Source organism: Lynx rufus, unplaced genomic scaffold (assembly GCF_022079265.1).
Source record: "Lynx rufus isolate CCGP_SWC_20201006 ecotype Redwood Valley unplaced genomic scaffold, mLynRuf1.p SCAF_11, whole genome shotgun sequence".
In the NCBI taxonomy this organism is placed as follows: domain Eukaryota; kingdom Metazoa; phylum Chordata; class Mammalia; order Carnivora; family Felidae; genus Lynx; species Lynx rufus.
The window spans coordinates 35,414,047-35,431,636 of NW_025814825.1; the positions used below are offsets into that span (position 1 = coordinate 35,414,047).

The 17,590-nt window shown below is 42.2% G+C and overlaps 1 protein-coding gene across 1 annotated transcript in view; it reads left to right on the forward strand.

Annotated features, from left to right (window-relative positions):
• Positions 1-17,590, forward strand: part of PLCE1 (phospholipase C epsilon 1) — a 321,538-nt gene that overhangs the window by 111,004 nt on the left and 192,944 nt on the right. The window lies entirely within an intron of this gene.

Below are 17,590 nucleotides of genomic sequence, written 5' to 3' on the forward strand. Positions count from 1 at the left end.
TTCCTGTGGGCTGAGTCAGAAGACAGAGCTGAAATCTCTGCTTGGCCTTCTTGCAGCTGGAAGATTTTACAATCCTCTGAACTTCTCTCCAGGCCTCGTTCACATGTGTGCTTCTATAACAAGCTCCTATGGGGTGGTCGTGAGGACTGGCTGAGATAATTCAAGTGACACACTTAGCAGAGTGCCTACGATGAGGTCAACCCTCAAACAGCCTCAATTGATTGTGGTTGCTATGGATGTTTTGTCATTTTTATGCCTCCCATGGTCATTGCTAACATCATGGCCCCCAGACCTGTGACTTGGAAGGGACTTTTGATTTCTGCCATGATACTTGATTCTGAACCACTAATTCTCCTGTTTCTTTCCAGTCCCATGGCTTGCCTGATCAGTACTGACTTTTCTGTCCATGACCATACTTGGGTTGACATCATAAAGGAGAATACATAATACATAGGAATACACAATAACAACCCTCTTTGTAATGTTATTGCATTTAGACAAATATAAATACACAAATATACAAATACATATTTGATAGTCTTCCTTTTTTGAAATCAGATGCTTCAGATGTCAGTGACGAAGCCAGGGGCATATTAGTGGCATAGAGAAGTGGAAACGCAGGCCCTCTGATCCCCACCTTTCTTACCATTCCCTGCCATCACTGAGTTTAACATGAGTCACACATCAAAACATGTTACTTTGAATTGATTTATATATACTTGCAGATTTCCCTTTCAATCTGGGAGCAGGAAGAGAAAGTGACAATTTAACTTCTACTTCTCTGTAGCTATCCTATAATCAGCTCCTAAAACATAGGAAAAATTGGTTTGGGTGTTAATGAAAAAAAAATTTATCTTTGAGCTGTTCTTGTTTCAAAATGTTCTGAATTTATCCCGACAAACAGCTGTTAAGATGTTTGTCAAAATCATTGCATTCCCCAAAGCCTAAATACCTCACATAAAGAGAAAATACAACCAAAATTTTTTTAAAATAAAATGACAAAACTGCTTTAATGAACAGAAAGTGGCTTTATGCTTATAAGAAGGACATTCTAAATAAAATCATTTGTCTCTGTAACCAGCAAGTCCTGCCATCTTAAGGGCACATTAGTTATGTCTCTTTGTGCCAAAAATCACAAGACTTTCATTTTTGTTCTCATGATCTACTGCAGTGTCTATTCAGAAAGTTGGGAGATGGATTTTTTTTCTGGCTCCTTTGATGTTCCTCAAATGGAGACACTTTAAGTTCCAAGTTTGGAGGATGTTTTTAGACTAGAGAAGAGCCAGGGTCCAGGGGAACATTTCACGTGTCAAAGAATGTTAGAATCCTTTGACAAATTCTGTTGGCCTTTCAAAAATTGTGTATGGATTGTAGACCCTTTCTAAGATTCATCCAGGGAATGACCACCCTATAGAAAAAGTTTTATGCACACATATGCATGTCCCAACAGGCTTTATAATAGTGAAAACCAGGACACAACTACAATTTACACTAATAAGACAAGGGTTAATTACACTGCCATTGGATCATGGGGAGCAGTCTCACATAACAATGGAAGTAGTGTCTTTTAATAACATGGAGAAGACTTGGTTGTCATGTTATACAGAAATAGCAGAATATAAATTGTACATGAGGCACCTGGGTGGCTCAGTCGGTTAGACGTCCGACTCTTAATTCCAGCTCAGGTCATGATCCCAGGCTTATGGGATTGAGCCCCACATTGGGCTCTGTGCTGAAAGTGGAACCTGCTTGGGATTCTCTCTCTCTCTCTCTCTCTTTCTCTCCCTCCCTCCCTCCCTCCCTCCCTCCCTCCCTCTCCTCTACACCACTCACGTGCTTGCTCACTCTCTAAACTAAAAAAAAAAAAAAAAAGCATATAAATTGTATATAATACAATCACAACCATTATATGTAAAAATATAAGAGATGGTGGTATCACAGGCAATCTTTTGCTTTTCTTCGTTTTCTAATTTTTCTGTAATGAGCATAAATTTTTATAATTGGAGGGGGAAAGTTTTTTGGGCTAAAAACGGAGGCATTATCCTTCTTTGCTGGTGATTTTCAATTTGATTTGGTTTGTAGTGCTTCAGGAGTTGTCTTTGATTCTTCTAGAACAGTTTCTCCACCTCAGCCAGTTGTGGGACTGGATAATTCTTAGTTGTGGGGATGGTCCAGTGCTTTCTAGGATGTTTAACAGCACCACTGGCCTCTACCCACTAGATTCCAGCAGCTTATCTTCAATTATGACAACCAAAAATGTCTCTACATGTTGCCAAATGTCCCCTGAGGGGCAAAATGGCTGAGAACCACTGTTCTAGAATCATGAGCTTTACCAAATGTCCACTACCTTTTGCAGTACATGAGAGACCACAGGGTTGGTGAGACAGGAAGGAGAATGTATGGATCAGGGGAGTTTTAAGCCTGGAGCTAGTAAGACCTTAGGGCAGTGTAGTAAGGAAGAAGGGACAGAGAGAGGGAGGAGTCCTGGAGACCTTCCAAGAGGAGGCAGGTGTTGGGCGCAGCGAGAAAGGCAGGGCTGGTATTCACAGCATATGGTTTTCACAAAGAAGACATGGTGGCTGGTAGTCCAGGAGCCACCTGACTCAGGGAGACCCACCCAGAGGTAACAGTATCTGTTCCGTTGTGTGCAGTGTGGAGAAAGCTAGGTATTCACTCATTCATGAAATATTTATTTGCCAGAGAGGTTTTTGGCATCAGAAACATACGGCAGTAGGTAGCAGAACTCCAGGGTGGGGGGTTCAAGTAGAGGTCTTCAGCCTCTTGGAGGCAGGGGTGAAGTGAGGAAGGAGTCTGCCCAGCAGCAAAGCTCAGAACAGCCATGAGCAGTTCTGGTCACAAGGAAGAGGTAGACGCCTGACTTCCCAGCCTGAGATGGAAATGAAAGCAGAAATGCACTTGACTAGACGTTGTGGAGCCTGCACTAGACACCTAAGCTCCTTAAATTCCTCCTGACTCAGAACAGGATTGTCCTCGGAACCTAGGGCAACACACAGCTGGCAGGTGGAGGGAGCAGAGCCCCAGAAGAGGAGGTGGAGGGACGGGCAGGAGCCCTGAGGGCTCTGCCCACGTGGAAGTGAGATTGTGCAGGGTCTCAAGTCTAGACTGAGATATTTATACCTGGTTCTGTGAGGACGGGGGAGAGACAGAGCCAGTTTTCCTATAGGAAAGATCACTAGAGGTGGAGCAAAGAATGTGCGCGGTTTGAGTTTTGATGAGCAGTGCTGAATTACCTTCCAGAATGACAGTATAATAATCAATGGGTAAAATATGATTTTGACATTTTATGGTGCTTGAATAATAAATTTATTATTTTAGATGTTTATAGAGGTTTACAGCTGTTGCAGCTTTGTTTTTGTGACCTGTTTTTGATCATATCTCTGATTTATATGATGTCTAGTCAGGAACACAATCCTGAATCATAAAAATTTTCCTATGGGAAAACATAACTTGCTTTATGACAATCTTCTTGCTTTACGACGTGCTTTCCAAAAATAATGTGGCAAAAAGTGGAGATTGGTTATAAAGTAGGTGTTGTTTTATCTGGTCATGAATTTTCATGCTTTTGTCTTCTTCAACGGTAAATTTATTTTCCATCCTCGACTAGAAATCTATATTCAATGAAGCTTGGAATGTTCTTTTTAGAAAGTATGTAAAGCACAAGGAAGATGAATAGATGGATTAGTAAAATGGTTGTTCAGATCGAGTATATATGTTTCTTCTATTTCATGAAATAAATGCATTCAATTAGTTTGAATGATACGAAGTTTCCACTTTATAGCTCAAAAACAGTCAAGTGTCAGCAATTTTGTACAATTCTGTCTAATAGTAATGTTGGCTATAAAGAAAACTTTTGTGAAACGAATATTCTGGTTTTTATTGCTTTCTTAAAAATTCAGAGATTCATTTTCCTGAAGACAGAGTTGAAAACTGGCGGCGTGTCATTCTGGGCATGGCTGGAATTCAACAAATTATTCTTGCTTAGGCTGGTTGTTTCCATTGGAACAAGAGTTCTCAACCCTGACTGCTCATAGAATCATATTTAAAATTGGCCAAGATTTAAAAGATACTGATGGTCCCCACTGTAGGATTTAAGTCAGAACTTTGAGGGGGCAGTGGGAGGGAAAGGGCTTATGCCTCAGTACCTTTTGTCTCCTAGGTGACATTAAGGTACAGCCAGCTTTGAGAACCACTGCACTAAAATTTCAGTTTGAGAAGTCTTAGCAAAGTGTTTTTATGCCCTAGAAAACAAAAATACAACTCTGCTCCTGATCTATTTCGTGAACTGGCTTCGGACCACATTCCAAAGATGAAATGTGAAAAAAAAATGTTTCACTTGATTGAACCCATGTTTCAGTTTTCATTCAACAAAACATTTATTGGGTGACAACTATGTGCCTGGTCCTGTGGAGCTGGGTATTTGGGGGAAATAGATTAATGATGAGTGAAAGTCGAAGAGTTTGGCCCCTTGAACAAGCCAGGGGATTATGTGAAATGTCAGAACAGGCAAATCTATAGAGATAGGAAGTAGATTAATGGTTGCCTACGCCTGGGGAGGTTGGTGGAAAATGGGGAGTGACTGCTAATGGGGATGGGGCTTCTTTTTTGGGTAATGAAAGTGATGTAGAATTGATTGTGGTGAGGATTGCACAACTCTGTGAATATGCCAGAAACCATTGACTGTCTACTTCAAATGAGTGAATTGTGTGGCTTATGAATTATATCTCAATAAAACTGTTATTTAAAAAAAAGCCACAAGTGTCCTTCACTGGGAGGACTTCACACTGAATAATTGAATTGGGAACAGCAGAGGAGAAACTCAGTGCTGTACCCTTATTCCTTTCAAAATGGACAGGGCTTAAAATTGGAGAAATATCTGGAAGCAAAATGAAGTAAATCCAGTTTGGCTGCATAGAGTTATCACCTGTATTCCAGATAGCATGTGAGTGATCAGAGGGGAAGATGGGCCAGGAAACAGGCAGATATCCCAGGACATCCAATGGGTGAGAAAGAAACAGGGACTTTCACAGAACTCACTGATTCCCAGGCACTGATCTAGGGGCTTTAGCTTTTATGAATTCACATAATCACCACACTCTTCTCCCCATTTTACCTTAGTGAAACTGAGGGGCAGAGAAGGCAACTGTCCCAAGGTCATGTAACTAGCTAAGTAGTGACATTAAGATTGCCTTGAGGAGCGGATAGGATTCTGATAGGTGACAGTAGGGCAGGAAAGCATGGGTGTGCTGAGGGGAGGGATGGTGGGAAGCAGCTTGGTTTGGCAGGAGCAGTGGGTTCCTGTAGGGTAGTAACTGAGGATGAGGCCAGAAGGATGGACAGGTGATGGAGGCACTGTCATGACTGAATCTCAAGATGCCATGGGGTGGACACCATTGAAGATAATTGAGTCAAAGTAAGGCATAAGAAGGCTGTGTCTTCTCAATGCTCAGGTGTGTGTGTCTGTCTGAATTTGTGCATCTCTGGGTCTCTTTAAAAGCAGCTACCAGTGTATTTTCTGGAGCACCACCCAGTTCCCTGCATCCCACCTTATGTACGAGTGGAATACCACAGGACCTGCCATCCCACCTGGTCCCATGACCTGGCCTCTGGTGGGAGCAGCCACCAAAAGAGAAGTCGCAACAACCTGGGGGAACGACAGAACCTCCATAGGACCTGCCTTAGGACCTTAAATTCTTTGCCATAATAGCAAAGTCCCACCAAGGGTCTCTCCCCAAGCCCAGAATGCTCAGAACATTGGGTGTCAAGCCTCCTGGGCTGAAAGGCAAACTCTCCAAGGGGAAAGAAAAAAACTGTTCTCCTTTTACCCCTCACTCCCTTCAAAATAGGAGCAAGTTGGGTTTCCTGGCCTTCTCCCCCTTCCCACTAGGACGGATAGGCACAGACAGTAATGCCACTAACAGGGGCTGAAGAAGGAAGGACATCCAGCATCTCAGGCTGACAGTCTGATCTCCAACCCAGACCTGCACTTGAGAGCCAGCAACTTTTCATCCTCATGGGCTCATTCTCTCCACCTTCCAGTGGTGTCCATCTCAGGGCTTTGTTTATTCGTGAAGGTTTTTCTGTGATTGCTGCCTGTTCTGACTTCCTGTCCTGCTTGGATTTTTATAACAAGCCTCGTAGCACCTCACCTGCAGGCAGCTTTGCTTAGTATTATGATCTCCACATCACCCCAGATAATCAGGAGTTCACAGTACAGCTGCTCTTTCCTTATTTCTTCACTCACCAGCTTTACAGTAGGTTCATCCATTACACCCTGTCTCATGCCCTTGCATGATTTGGGGCATGTGGTAGCCACTCACTTCCCAGAGAAGTCAGCCTGTTCCCACTTGCCTGAACCTCTCTCTTTTCACTTATTATCTCCTGTCTCATCCTATTAGTTAACTTCCCCTATTACTTGCCCTGCCTTCCCAGTCACCCCTGGTCATAAGAGACACTCGATGAAGCAGGGGTGAGTCATTGATTAATCGGTGAGCACTTCATAGATTAGAGATGGAGGGTGATAATTGTTCTGATATCCAAAACCAGGCAAACAGCAGGTGCCCCCAGAGCACACTTATCTCAGACTCACTTCTATTCTTCCAGCCCCTGCCTTCCTCTTTCTATCCCAAGCTCATAACTGTATCTTTCTAGGATTTTCTTCTCACCAAATTCCTCTCCATTCTTAACTGCTCACAATGTGAATCTCATTTATCTTCACATTCACTATACATACAACTCTTGGCTGTGTTTATTTTTTTGTCTTATATCTGAAAATAATGCTAGATATGATTTATTTTTAACTCTTTGTGAGTGGCCTATGATTGATTTTGGACATGGAGAAAGAATTTATGGCCTTGATAGGAAAAGGTTGTCCAGTCTGTCTTAAGAATTCTTAGGACTGGGGCCACCTGGGTGGCTCAGTCAGTTAAGCGTCCAACTTCAGCTCGGATCATGATCTCACAATTTGTGAATTCGAGCCTTGCATCAGGCTCTGTGCACAGAGCCTGCTTCAGACTCTTTCTCTCTGTCTGCCCCTCACCTGCACACACTCTCTCTATCAAAAATAAAGTAAAAAACATTAAAAAAAATAATTCTCAGGAATGTGTCCAGGGCAAAACATGGAAGAGCTGATGAGGAAACCTGTTGGAGGTGACCAGTGGATACCAGAATTAGCCCAGCCAGGGTAGCCATACCCTCCTTCCTAATACAACATATATCCTACCTTCTGCCTTCCCCATGGCTTCAAGGTGAAGAGTTGAAAGGAGCCATTTGGATGGAGGTAATCAAAAGAAAAGAAAGAACTTCTCATATTATCCCTGCACTCCTGAGTTTCTGGCACCTGTTTTCCAGAGTCTGTTTATCTCCATTCCCAATGCTTCTGCCTCCTATTTTGTAGCACATCATGGTCACTAGGATTATCTGTGGTCTGTTCATCAGTGTGGCCCCATGCCAGGTCCCCATATGTGCTTCTTCTCCACCAATTATGAGTACAGATAGAACTCCCTTCCTGTCTCCTGCACAGGAAGTGAATGGCTAAGTAAGCGTCATTGGGGTCCTTGCAGTGAGAGCACAAGATTTTGAGAGAAGAAAGAGCACAGGGACTGAGCTTCCCAGTGACAAAAGATAGCCTGACTTTGGGCCCACAGATGCTAGAACCCTCCAGCTGAACCCTCATTTGCCCTCCAAAAGGGCACCCACTGATGTCCAAAGAAACTGCAGAAATAACTGGGATTTCCACAGAGGTATGGCCCTATCAGAAGGCCCCTTCTTCCAGCTCAGCTCCACATTCACTATGTCTCTTTTAGCTCCTGCCTGTTCTGCTGGAAGTGAACCTCAGAGGCCCTACCCTTTCTCTAGCCCACCTGGCCATGATGTTGACTGCATCATCTTTGCCCTTACCTTTGGCATTACTGGTAGTGTCCAGTAAATGCAGATTCCAAGAACCAAATGAAATCAATTCAAGGAATATATTATGAGTTCCAACTGTATACAGTACAACATATCATGGATCATTGGATCATGGAGGGTGCAAAGAAGAGGAAATCTTTGAGACACCCACCAGTGATTGATCCCAGTGGGATTGGTCACAGCTGTAGTTAGTACATACACGGTTGTTGACATTGCCTTTAATTATATGTAGTCATGGGGTGCCTGGGTGGCTCAGAGGGTTAAGTGTCCAACTCTTGATCATGATCTCATGGTCATGAGATCAAGCCCTGCATCAGGCTTAAGGTTCTCTCTCTCTCCCTCTCCCTCTGCCCCTCCCCCCTCAAAAATTATATGTAGTCATATCTGCATAGTGTCCTTTATAAGCCCTTACAAAATAATGACTGCATCCAGTTGTTTAGGGTTCCCACAAAGTGAAAGACAAAGGTATTTTAGATTGTTGCAAGAAACCCATGGAATCTGGAGACAGGGAAAGCTCTTAAGTCTACTTTTTACACAATGGAGCTTCATACCATTATTCTGTGTATAATCTTTTTACCAAAACACTGTCGCCTGTTTCTGTCAACAAAAGACCTCTTTGTTTTGATAGCCAAGAAAAACCTTAAGCTCAGTAGAGACAACAGAACAGGCTTTTTAAATGACAAACTGTAAGAGCCAAAATGCCTTATTTTTGGAATGTAAATTAGAAGCTTTTAATTTTTTTATTTATTTAAATTCAAGTTAGGTAACATACAGTGTAGTACTGGTTTCAGGAGTAGAAACCAGTGATTCATGACTCACATATAACACCCAGTGCTCATCCCAACAAGTGTCCTCCTCAGTGCCCATCACCCATTTAGCCCATCACCCACCTCCCCTTCAGCAACCCTCAATTTGTTCTCTGTATTTAAGAGTTTCTTATGGTTTGCCTCCCTCTCTGTTTTTATCTTACTTCGAAGCTTTTAATTTTTTTAATATGATTGTCGTCCTCAGTTTTTATGAACTTTAGGTGTTTTGTTTTGTTAAATAATATCCATGCAGTTCTTTGGAATACACCTAATGGTGACTATATCTTTTGTATCTGACTACAGGATAGGCACAGATGAGATGGAAGGTAATTGCTTTCCCACACCTCTGAGCCCTCTGAACATGTTGTCTTTGATCTTCAGTCTCTCCATATGATCCTATCCCTGAACATAGGTGCTCATGCACACACATAGCTGAGAGTGTCTCTAACAGGACAGAAATAACCTATCTGGGGATAGAGAGTCCCTGACTCTTCTTCATGAACTTGCATACAGTTCTTTTTTTTTTTCAATTTTATTTTTTTAATATAATTTATTGTCAAATTGGCTTACATACAACACCCAGTGCTCATCCCAACAAGGGCCCTCCTCAATGCCCATCACCCATTTTCCCCTCTTCCCCACACCCCATCAACCCTCAGTTTGTTCTCTGTATTTAAGAGTCTTTTATGGTTTGCCTCCCTGCCTCTCTGTTTGTAACTATATATTTTTTCCCTTTCCCTTCCCGCCTGGTCTTTTGTTAAGTTTCTCAAGATCCACATATGAGTGAAAACATAATGATATCTGTCTTTCTCTGACTGATTTCACTTAGCATAATACCCTCTAGTACTATCCACATTGCTGCAAATGGCATGATTTCATTTTTTCTCGTTGCCAAGTAGTATTCCATTGTATATATAAACTACATCTTTTTATCCATTCATCAGTTGATGGACATTTAGGCTCTTTCCATAATTTGGATATTGTTGAAAGCGCTGTTATAAACATTGGGGTACATGTGCCCCTATGCATCAGCACTCCTGTATCCCTTGGGTAAATTCCTAGTAGTGCTATTTCTGGGTCATAGAGTAGTTCTATTTTTAATTTTTTGAGGAGCCTCCACACTGTTTTCCAGAGTGGCTGCACCAGTTTGCATTCCCACCAACAGTGCAAGAGGGTTCCCATTTCTCCACATCCTCACCAGTATCTGTAGTTTCCTGATTTGTTCATTTTAGCCACTTTGACCAGTGTGAGGTGGTATCTAAGTGTGGCTTTGATTTGTATTTCTCTGATGATGAATGATGTTGTGCATTGTTTCATGTGTCAGTTGGCCATCTGGATGTCTTCTTTGGAAAAGTGTCCATTCATGCCTTCTGCCCATTTCTTCCTAAAATTTGTATAGAGTTACAAAAGATCCCAAATAGCCGAAGTAATATTGAAGAAGAAAACCAAAGCAGGAGGCATCACAATACCAGACTTTAGCCTCTACTACAAAGCTATAATCATCAAGGCAGTATGATGATGGCACAAAAACAGACACATAGACCAATGGAATAGAATAGAGAACCCAGAATTGGACCCACACATATATGGCCAACCAATCTTTGACAAAGCAGGAAAGAGTATCCAATGGAAAAAAGACAGTCTCTTTAGCAAGTGGTGCTGGGAGAACTGGACAGCAACATGCAGAAGAATGAAACTAGACCACTTTCTTACACCATACACACACACAAAAAAACTCAAAATAGATAAAAGACCTAAATGTGAGACAGGAAACTTGCATACAGTTCTAATGCCATCACCTGTTTAATGTTTTGTAGACCCCACTATTTTGGTTACTTCTTGAAACCTACATTTCCACTGCTATCTTCCAAAGGTAGAGAGGAAGGCAATGTTTCCTTCAGTCTTTCCCATGTCTTTCTGGCTCTATACGTCCAACTAGACAGGAAAAGTTCTCAATCACTTCCCATTCTGTGGGATGCCTCTGTCATTGTTACACTGTAGGTGTGAATGAAGTCAATGGTCTCTCTCCTGTTCCAGGCTGGTAGGTAATATTGGGTACTTTGTCCGTTCCCATTGCTTTTTTGTTAATAACAAGGAAACTATCAAGTTATAAGAACCCTTAAAAAGTGATCATTTCTATCCCCTTAGTGCCTCAAGAGCTGAGACTGGGTCTTGTTTGATGTTACATCTTCAATATTTAGCATGATACCTCTAGATGGGCAATGGGTTTCCCCAGGCAAAGGAGATATAACCCTCCAGCTGTAAACATTTTTAAAAACTCTGTTGAAGGTACTTCTGTGGCTGTTCACTTAGAAAATATTTGTGAAAGGAAATAGTTCTAGGCTAATTGTATTCATTTGTAAGAACTCAGAAAGATCTTGCCTACCTCCCCAGACTCATTACTCACTCTCTTAGCTCCAACCACAGGGAACCACTTTGCACATTCTGTTCCCTCCATTTAGAGTGTTTTCTTCTCTCTTTCTTTATTCTGCCCTCACCTTTGCCTGGCTAACTCTTACTGTCTTTAGGTTATGTTCAGTTGTTATAACCTAGGAGAAGCCTTCTGTGACCTACTAAGACACTCTTCTGTGTTCCCAAAGCACTTTGTGCTCACACCGTTGCAGAATTGCATGCTGTAATAGAACTGTCCATTTTATGGCCTACCTCCCCCTGTTCCTTCCTTCCAAACAAGGAAAGTGTTTGATACTGTTATGACACTCTGGACACTCAAAATCTATGTAGCTGGAGACATTTGTAGGCATAGATATCTTCTTCAGAGATTAAAGTACAGCCAGAGACTTTATCCCCATCCGCATTGGATGCCAGTCCATGCCACTCAAAGGATTCCCCTGGGTGATCACCCTTGCCTGGGACCTGGTTGTTATTTAGACCCTGCAAGAGGCTGCCCTTCTCTACATGTGGGTCCCAGAATTTCCTCACAAAACTGGGTTGTACTCCTTTTCTATCCCCTTCCTCAAATCCTCCATCCTGTCCAGGCCCCTGGTACCTTTTCCCTTCTACACTCAGCAGTTCCTCTCCCAGGCTCCACGCCCTCCTGACCTGTCTGAGCTCAGTGATGACTCTGGCTCCTGGAAACCTGGTGGTCTCTATTCGCTCATCATTGCCTATTGTGGTGGACCAGAAAATACTCAGACACCTCCACATCCAGGAGGCCAAGCACAGAAGAGGCTCCAGCACCCTGGAAACACCAATGAATAAATAAGAGGGGTGATGGTGGGGGTGATGGCTTTTCAGGGTGGGAAAGTTGCCTCAGATACTTCAGGACAGCAAGAATAGCCTTGGAGCTCTAGAGATGCAGGCATTGATACTGTTATGACACTCTGGACGCTCAAAATCTATGTAGCTGGAGACAACTCACAGCTATCTTATCTCCTTTAACCCTGGCTTATAACAACTCTGTGATACTCCCCATTAAAAAACACAGGCTACTTCCCCATGGCTTCTAGATAGTGGCATTAAGAGTCCAACATGATCAGTGTGATGCAAAGACCAGGCTATTTCCTCTCGACCCCAAGGCTTCTGTTCTGCTGTGCCACCTCTGATGGTCAGAGCAGTATGTTCTGGGAGGTCAGTCTCAGGCAGTCTTCAGGCAAAGGGTAGAGGAAGGATGTGTAGTGTTGGTTGGTCTGGAAACAATGACACCAGGCAGAGAGGGGCTGAAGAGGCCGGGACGGGTGAGCGGGGATTCATTTGCACAGGAAGCAAACATCCTGGCTCTATGGGTTGGCTTTGGTCCCCTCCACCTGTTGTAGACACACAGCAACCGGAGCCATAGGACTTCGGGAACTCTTTGTGCCCCACAGTTTCACACGTGTACAGCTTAGCAAGAACACTGCCGTGAGTCTCTGAGCCAGGGCATCGCCGTCTACAGGATTTGTGAAAGTTTGTTTTTATTCTTGCAGGGGCTTTGTCCCCATGTGATTCATTAACTGACCCGTTGCTCCTTAGAGCTGCAGGGAGCCTGGTAGTTCAGGCCATTAAATCCCTCTGTCGACCTAATTCATGGTCTGACATCACATAATCACTACATAATCCATTTGTCCTGATTTGATTTTTTCTTTTCAAGAGGCATCCTTGGCAGCCAGGTTTTCTCATTATGATGTGATTCATCAGCATGGTAATTCCCGTTAGAATTATTATCTCAGACATGATTCATCCTTGGAAATATTAAGGCAGAAGCATCATTTCAGAAAGGCCTGCTCCAGTCACAGCCACAGGGACTTTCTGCGACAGATGCCCCATCATTCAGCTTGCATTTGTCAAATTTACTCTGTGCCAGACGCTAAGCTGGGGGATTTGGGGAATATAGAGATGACAGGACTTCACCTCTGCCCTCAGGAGCTCCCACCCTAAAAGAAATGTGGCATGGATGTGACAAATAATATGAAAAGTGCAGTCAGAGATGAAAAGTAACATGTTCTCCCTCAAGTCTTAGATAGTGATTCTCAACCTTTATCAGGAATCAAGATCAGCTGGAGGGCTTGAGGGCTTGTTACAACAGATTTCAGGGCCCCAGCCCCAAAGTTTTTTTATTCAGTAGGCCTGGGGTAGGACCCAAGAATTTGCATTTCTAACAAGTTCCCAGGTGATGATGCTGGTCTAGGGACTATATTTTGGGAACTGGGCTCTAAGCCTTCAGCTCTCTCTCTGTTGTCCCCCTCTCTCCCCTGCCTACAGGGTGCTAAGCAGTGTGCTCTTTGCTGGAGACAGCATGTTAAATTACGCATGGTCCTGCCCCTCTGGGAACTCACAGCCTGGAAGGAGAGTAAGACAGTGACTTCCATACTTCGCAGAAAGTGCTTCAATAGAGTTTTGCAGAGGGGCAGTTGGAGCACAGGAAAGAGGATGCTCATTTCTTGCTGGAGCCTGGGGAAGGCTGCACAGAGGAGGCAAAATCTGAATACAGGGTAAAATGTGGATTGGACGCAGTTATTTGGAAGGGCATTTCCAGCTGTTAAATACCTAGATTATCAAATGCCCTGGGACACCCTCTCACACTCTTTCTTAGATGTTTCCTGCAGTAATAAAGATTCAGCTTAACTTCCCATAAAAGCCAGTGGTGGAGCTCTGGTTAATTGGCACAGCCTTAGCAAAGCCTTTGTTTTTGGCTCTCTGGAGCTGTGTTTGGTCAGCGTCTCGTGCATAGTCTGAATATTCTCAGTAGAATGGAATTCTCCACACAGGCACTTGAATGGAATGTGGAATTGAGAGCAGGGAAGCGGCTGCCTGCTACCAAAATCCTACTCTCCATATCTGCCACTCAGGTCGACGGGCTGCTTCGACTCCCATTCCCTAAAACAGCTTCATTGTTTTGTTGACTCTTCAGGAAGTTTGGCAGGTGTTATATCATTCCTTTCATTTAGACACATATACCCATCAAACTTCCAGCATTTTCAACCTTCTAGAACACGGCTTCTGCATTTCGAAAGTTAGGAAAAGGGCCCATGAGACCAGTAAAAGGGGTTTCCAAACCACAGCTCTTATGCTTGATTCCATGAAGGAGGCTCCTGCATTGTTATCCAGCCTATGAACTCACAGTTAACACATAGTTCAAATAAATGTGATTATTTGTTTTTCTAGCTCAGGCTACTTTAAGAATTACATTATGGGGAGATAAGGGTTCTATTAGAAGAAGATGCATAGTCACTAGTGACAAATGATAACTGAAGAACACTGATAAGAGAGAGAGAAACAGAAGACCTTAACTATATGCTGTATTAGAGAAAAATGATGATCAAAATTATCTTCAAAATTAAGGTTAGTTAATATCCTCCATTTCCCATTTAAGAAGGCTAGAAGGTGTGGGTAATTGAACAGTAACACTAGAGGGACCTTGGAGATAATGTTGGCTGACCCCTTTATGTTATAGAACATTCATTGAATTAAACTGAATTGGGGGGGGGTCAATATTTGAATCCATATTTTGTTTTTTCTAGGGCCTTGATCATTTCCAAATCATCATTTTCAAGAAGAATCAGGATGGAAAATAGATCTGATTAAGTATTCTCAATCAGCAAATGATAATAGAATAATGTTAAACTACTGGCGAATTTCTCAGAACAGGTCACTTTTGGTTAGTAGCAATTAGGAGCATTTGGGTATAGCTATTCTGAATACTTTGTAAACATTTGATGCCATTTCATGTGATTTCCATGTCTGGTGTTTAGCAAATACAAATGACAATCCAATGTCACCTGTTGTGGAGATGAATCCAGTAGATTCATGACCAAAAAAACTGAAGGATTTGAAGTTCTTGAAGAAGATAGAGACTAGAGACAACTATTAATTTAATCAAGAACTTACTGACAAGCTATAATGCCAAACACTTCTAGACACTGGAGATACAGCAATGAAAAAAGAAGTAAAGTCCTCAAGAAGCTGACATTCTGGAAGGGGGAGACAGACAATAAACAGAGAAAAAAGGATTGTTACTACAGTTATCCCTCTTAAAAGTGATTTCTTTTACACTTGTACTATAGGATCCCCAAACTAGTTAGCAACACTCGCTTAGAAATGGAGAGTCCTGGTGCTAAGTCCTAGCAATGTGCACACTGGTTCTTTCTGTTTTTATTTTATTTATTTATTTTTTGCCTATTTTTTAAATATGAAATTTATTGCCAAATTGGTTTCCATATAACACCCAGTGCTCATCCCAACAGGTGCCCTCCTCAGTGTCCATCGCCCACTTTCCCCTCCTTCCCACCGCCCATCAACCCTCAGTTTATTCTCAGTTTGTAAGAGTCTCTTATGGTTTGGCTCCCTCCCTCTCTAACTTTTTTTTGCTTCCCCTCCCCCATGGTCTTCTGTTAAGTTTCTCAGGATCCACATAAGAGTGAAAACATATGATATCTGGTTCTTTATTTTTAAGTGGTGGTAATATCTCTCTTCCTAGAGCTTTTCTGAAGTTTCAATGAAATCATGGCCCAATGCTCAAAACCTACTTCATTTTAATCACTCAATATATGTTGCAATGATACAAGTATTACTGAGTCCATGGACACCTAAATAACAAACTTTTTTATTGGAAGACTTGAGAAGAAATGCCATCAGATCTAGGAGCATCATAATTTTCCATAACTCTGACCCCAGAAAGATAGAATTTGAAACAGATCAAGTTATGAAATTGACTCCCCTTGACCAGTACCCACTTTGGCCCCAGTAGAAGTAAAATTAAGATAAAGCTCTTTGTGGCTGTGTAGAGGAATGAGCTCTCCTCCTGGGTAAGTGCTATGGATGTGGTGTATCTGGCTACTTCATGCGTTTCAGTTCACCAAAGTCTTTGGTTTTGTCTCCATCTTAATTGCCCCAGCTTCTTCAGTCTTGGATGTTTCTTTTGTTTTGGTTCTGACCTCCATGTCCCAGTGCTGGTTTCTACAAGGCATCCCTCTGTCTTGAGTCACAAAGAACACAAATAATTTCTTAAGCGTTGTCTAAGCATTGTTTGCTTTTCTGCAAGTAACTTCATAGTATCAAAGTCATCCTGCTCAAAGATAGCAGCTGGCATAATGGCACTAGTGTACTTCCATGAAAAAGATCCATTCCCAGTCCACAGTGGTTGTTAAACATAGGAGCTATTAGGGTTGCTGTTTGCAATGTTGTCTATATAGGTATTTATATAAATCTTAAATCTCTAAGAATTTATCAACGGCCCAGTGTCAAAACCTTGACTCCTATCCTTTCCTCATTCCCAATACTATAGCAAGTCCTGTGGCATCTATATCCAAAATATATCTTGAGTATATAATAGTTTGTAATTTTTAATTAACTTATTTGATCCACATATTTATTGTCTGACTTCCACACTAAAACGAAGCTCTTCTTGCTCACTGTTGGATACCTAGTAATTGGGCTTGACACAACATAAGTGCTTAATAAATATAAATCAATTGTTGAGTGAATGAATGGACACATATCTGTTTGGCAAGCCTAGATACCATGTTGTGACATGTTGATTGTATCTCAAAAAAAAGATGCTAGCTCATACAGGGTGGTGGACTGTCTAGTTTTCAGCACCTTTATTATCACATTAATCAAATGAAATAAAGTTTATGTGTTTTTTTACCCTGCAGTTTAAAACTATAAATCTCCATACAAAGGAAACAGTTGGTCACTTATTAGTCATAATTTGCCTGTTTTGCACAGTAGTTTAGGGAGACCGTGAAAGGAATTATCATGAATGAAAACAATAACAGCAATGTAAACATCCCTTAAACCTCTTGCAAATGACAGTAGTTTTTTGAATCCCACCGTTTTTGGACTTTGGTATGACCAGGTTTAGTGCAGTAGATAAAGCTGGACCACAGAGCTAGACAAGCCAGATTTTAGTCTTGGCTCAGCCTCTTAGGAACTGGGTAAAGTTGGCTGTGTTTCTCCACCTCTCTAGGCCTACTGTCTCTACCTGCAAAATAAATCAACCTCACAGGGTTATTATGTGGATTCAAATCTCATGCAAGTAAATACTTATCATTGTACCCCACACACCATCATTGTGTCAGTTAACTTTTGTAACAAAGCATCCCAAAAACTTAGTGAGTTTTCACAACAATTAATTTGGTGCGTGTTTCTGTGAACTGGCTGGGTGTTCTCCTAGTCTTGATCAACTGGTCTCTGGTGGGCCCTGTCATGTATCTGTAATGGCATTTGGACTGGCAGGTGGATAATCTAGGATCTAGGATGACCTCACCATGTGTCTGGTTATTGGCAGGCTATCCACCAAGGTAACAAGAGTGAAGTTTCTCATCTTCCAGCAAGCTAGTTCTGGCTACTCCACATGGTGGCTATTGCAGAATTCCCAAAAGCAACAAGAGGAGTGCCTGGGTGGTTCAGTCAGTGAAGCG